Source organism: Leptonychotes weddellii, chromosome 1 (assembly GCF_054177405.1).
Source record: "Leptonychotes weddellii isolate Sample4059 chromosome 1, ASM5417740v2, whole genome shotgun sequence".
Taxonomy (NCBI): Eukaryota; Metazoa; Chordata; class Mammalia; order Carnivora; family Phocidae; genus Leptonychotes; species Leptonychotes weddellii.
In genome coordinates, this window is record NC_138369.1 from 53,743,421 (window position 1) to 53,748,072 (window position 4,652).

Below are 4,652 nucleotides of genomic sequence, written 5' to 3' on the forward strand. Positions count from 1 at the left end.
AAAAAAAAAAAAAGATTGTGTGCCTTGGAATCAATGAAGTATGGTGGAACTTCCCTAGACTCTCACCAAGATTTCCCTTCGTTTTCATTGGCAAAGTTGTTGCCTGCCTGCCACTGCAATTACTGGTAAGAAGAAATGAGATTCCAAAGCATGCCTTGGATCCTCACACAGTATTCACAAAGTATTTCTGTGAGGGGTAAATAAAATCAGGATTTTGTTAACTAGGAGGAATGGGGTATGGCTGTTGACACTTTACCCTTTCATTTTACAAAGCACAACTCACTCTTGAACATGTGCACAGCTGTAAGAGTTTCTCTAGGATACATACTACACAGTGGGATTTAGCTGAATAATGGGGTACCCATATTTTTGGGATTTTTGTTGTGAAACTTTCCAAACATGCCCCAAACTAGAAAGTATAACAAATCCCCTGTGTCCAACCCTTAGCTTCATTTAACCATAGACTTGTTTCATTTACCCCTTCCCCCTTGTTATGTTTTTTGTTGGAGTATTTTAAAGCAAATCCCAGACATTGTACCATTCAGTTCTAAATACTTCAGTATGCAACTCAAAAAGAAATCTCCAAATATTTTCTTGCATGACCACAATCCATTATCACATCTAACAAAATGCAAATAATTATTTAATATTATTCAATTACCAAGCCATACTCAAATTTCCTTGATTGTATAAAAAATTCTTTTTGTAATTTCTGTTTAGAATCAAGATCAAACAGGATCCGTTTTATTTGGTTGTTACGTCTCTTGTGTTTCTCATAAGTCTTTTAAGTCTTATGTTTCTCTTAATCTAGAACAGTCCCCTCACCTTTTATTTTTCCTTTCATTGACTTGCTGATGAAATTAGAGTCTAATAGAAAGTCCCTCTTTTGAGATCTTGTATATTGCTTCCTTGTGGACTTCATCCTTTATGCTCAATATTTCCTATGGACTAGGGGTCAGTTTTAAAGGTTTGACTGCATTATTATTATTTTTTTTGTTTTATTTTTTAAGATTTTATTTATTTATTTGACAAAGAGAGAGAGACAGCGAGAGCAGGAACACAAGCAGGGGGAATGGGAGAGGAAGAAGCAGGCTTCCCACCAAGCAGGGAGCCCGATGCGGGGCTCAATCCCAGGACCCCGGGATCATGACCTGAGCCGAAGGCAGATGCTTAACGACTGAGCCACCCAGGCGCCCCTATTATTGTTTTTAAATATTTTATTTTTAAGTGATCTCTACCCCCAATGTGGGGCTCAACCTCACAACCCCGAGATCAAGAGTCACATCCTCCACTGACTGAGCCAGCCAGGTGCCCGGTTTGATTGTATTATGACTCAAAATTTTTTTTCTGAGAATCCTTACTAAGTGATGCTATGTACTTTCTTTTTTTTTTTTTTTTATTTATTTGCGAGAGAGAGAATGAGAGACAGAGAGCATGAGAGGGAGGAGGGTCAGAGGGAGAAGCAGACTCCCTGCTGAGCAGGGAGCCTGATGTGGGACTCGATCCTGGGACTCCAGGATCATGACCTGAGCCGAAGGCAGTCGCTTAACCAACTGAGCCACCCAGGCGCCCCAATGCTATGTACTTTCTATACCCACTCAGGAGGCATGCGATGTTGGTTGTCTCACTTTTTGTGGCATTAAGATTGATCATTGGGTTTGGATGGTGACAGCCTGATTTTTATACATTTCCTATCAGTTTTTCTTGTAGTTGTTTTAGCAGCATTAATGACTAGTGCTTGAATCAGTTATTTCACTAATGGTTGAAACAATTTTCTAGTTTGGACACTCCTGCATTTATTAACTAAAATCAGGGCAAGGTGAGTACCTTATTAAATTTTCTACCCTAGGCACTTGACTCACCTTACCCTAATCCCAGCCCTAGCTGGAATTCTTCTGTATTGAAACACTTTCCCTTATCCACGGGGATATTAGGTTATACTGAAATTCTATTTATATTAGAAAAGCAGAAATGTTTAGTTCTTTCCCTATAATTAACAATTTTCAGAGGAATAAGTTGATGGCCTGGCTATCTCCAGGACTATTTCCTTTCTAAAAAATTATTCTGAACTCATGACTTTTTATATATTCAATATGTTTTAATCAACTGCAGTCCTTAACCTTTTTGAAATTAAAATTATCCCATGTGTGCCTGTGGAAGCACACAACCCCAATGATTGTTTGCTATTATAGTTCTACCCTGCTTTTATTTATTTATTATTTATTTATTTTTTAAAGATTTTATTTATTTTTTTGACAGAGAGAGACACAGCGAGAGCAGGAACACAAGCAGGGGGAATGGAAGAGGAAGAAGCAGGCTTCCCACCAAACAGGGAGCCCGATGCGGGGCTCAATCCCAGGACCCCAGGATCATGACCTGAGCCGAAGGCAGACGCTTAACAACTGAGCCACCCAGGCGCCCCTCTACCATGCTTTTAATCCCTTATTTAGTTGTTGTTCTGTATGTATTTTAGATATATCCTCATGTTCGCCAATTTCTTTGCTCATTCTTGTTTCCTTTTTAAGGAAATAGCTATATTGAGATATAATTCATATTCACCCACTTAAAGTGTACAGTTTGGTGGGTTTTAGTATCTCACAAAGTTATGCAACCATCACCACTATCTAATTCCAAAATATTTCATCATTCCCCAAAGAAATGCTGCACACATTACTAGTTCTCTCCCACTTCTCCCACGTCGTGGCTCCTGGTAATCACTAATCTGCTTTCTGTCTCAGATTGACTATTGGAGGATTTGCCTATTCTGGACATCTCACACAAAGAGAATCATACAATGTATGCCTTCTGTGACTGGCTTTTTCACTTAGCATGTTTTCAAAGTTCGTCCATATAGTAGCATATATCAGCACTCCATTCCTTTTCATGGATGACTAATATTCCATTGTTTGTGACCACCACATTTTGTTTATTAATTCATCAAGTGATGGTCATTTGGGTTATTTCCACTTTGGGGCTATTAAGAATAAAGCTACTTTGCCCATTTTAGTTTATTTTATTTTGTTTTTATTTTTTTTTCAAGCAATCTCCGTGCCCAACATGGGGCTCTAATTCATGACCCCAACACCAAGAATCACATGTTCCACCAACTAAACTAGCCAGGTTCCCCTCTTTGCCCATTTTAATTAAAAACTTCTTAATATTTAATATTTCATTTATTATTTTTTATGTTAAAGATTTATTTATTTATTATTTTAGAGAGAGAGAAAGAGAGATTCAGAGTGTGGGGGGTGGAGAGGGAGAGAGAGAATCTCTAGCTGATTTCCCTCTGAACACAGAGCCCATGACCCTGAGATCATGACCTGAGTCTAAACCAATAGTCAGTAACTTAACCAACTGAGACACCCAGGAGTCCCATTTATATTTTATTTTTAAAAACTTCTGCTTTCCTTTCGTCTGGAACTGCCATCTTCCAGTAATTTGCTAAAATGATCAAAACAAAGGGAAAGAGGAGAGGTACCCACTATATGTTCTCTAGGCCTTTTAGAAAACATGGAGTTGTTCCTTTGGCCACATACATGGGAATCTACAAGGAAGGTGATATTGTGGACATCAAGGGAATGGGCACTGTTCAAAAAGGAATGCCCCACAAATGTCACCATGGCAAAACTGGAAGAGTCTACAATGTTACTGAGCATGTTGTTGGCATTGTTCTAAAGAAACAAGGCCAAGACTCTTGCCAAGAGAATTAATGTACACATTGAGCATATTAAACACTCAAAGAGCTGAGATAGCTTCCTGAAGCGTGTGAAGGAAAATGATCAGAAAAAGAAGGAAGCCAAAAAGAAAGGTACTTGGGTTCAACTGAAGTGCCAGCCTGCCCCACCCAGAGAAGCACATTTTATGAGAACCAGTGGAAAGGAGCCCGAACTGCAGGAACCCATTCCCTATGAATTCATGGCATGATAAATGTAAAGAAAATAAAAGACCTCAAGACTGTTAAAAAAATTTTTTTTCTTTAAAGATTTATTTATTTAAGAGAGTGCCAGAAAGGGGAAGGTGCAGTGGAAGAGGGAGAGACAGAATCTGAAGTTGACTCCCTGCTGACTTCAGAGCCCAATGCAGAGCTCGATCTCACAAACCTGAGATCATGACCTGAGCCAAAACTAAGAGTCAGTTGTTTAACCAACTGAGCCACCCAGCTGCCCCTTAAAATTTTTAATGTAATCTCTATCCCCAATGTGGGGCTCAAACTCACAACCTTGAGATTAAGAGTCACATGCTCTTCTCCAAAGAAGACAGCCAAATGGCCAACAGACACATGAAAAAATGTTGAACATCACTCGGCATCAAGGAAATACAAATCAAAACCACAATGAGATGCCACCTCACACCAGTCAGAATGGCTAAAATTAACAAGCCAAGAAATGATAGATGTTGGTGAGGATGTGGAGGAAGGAGAACCCTCCTACACTGCTGGTGGGAATGCAAGCTGGTGCAGCCACTCTGGGAAACAGTATGGAGGTTCCTCAAAAAGTTGAAAATAGAGCTACCATACAACCCAGCAATTGCACTACTGGGTATTTACCCCAAAGATACAAATGTATTGATCCGAAGGGGCAGTTGTACCCCGATGTTTATAGCAGCAATGTCCACAATAGCCAAACTATGGGAAGAGCCCAGATGTCCATCGA

The 4,652-nt window shown here is 39.5% G+C and overlaps 1 pseudogene; it reads left to right on the forward strand.

Annotated features, from left to right (window-relative positions):
- The first annotated feature begins 3,446 nt into the window (after nt 1–3,446).
- Nucleotides 3,447–3,952, forward strand: LOC115941686 (large ribosomal subunit protein eL21 pseudogene; annotated as a pseudogene).
- Nucleotides 3,953–4,652: the final 700 nt, after the last annotated feature.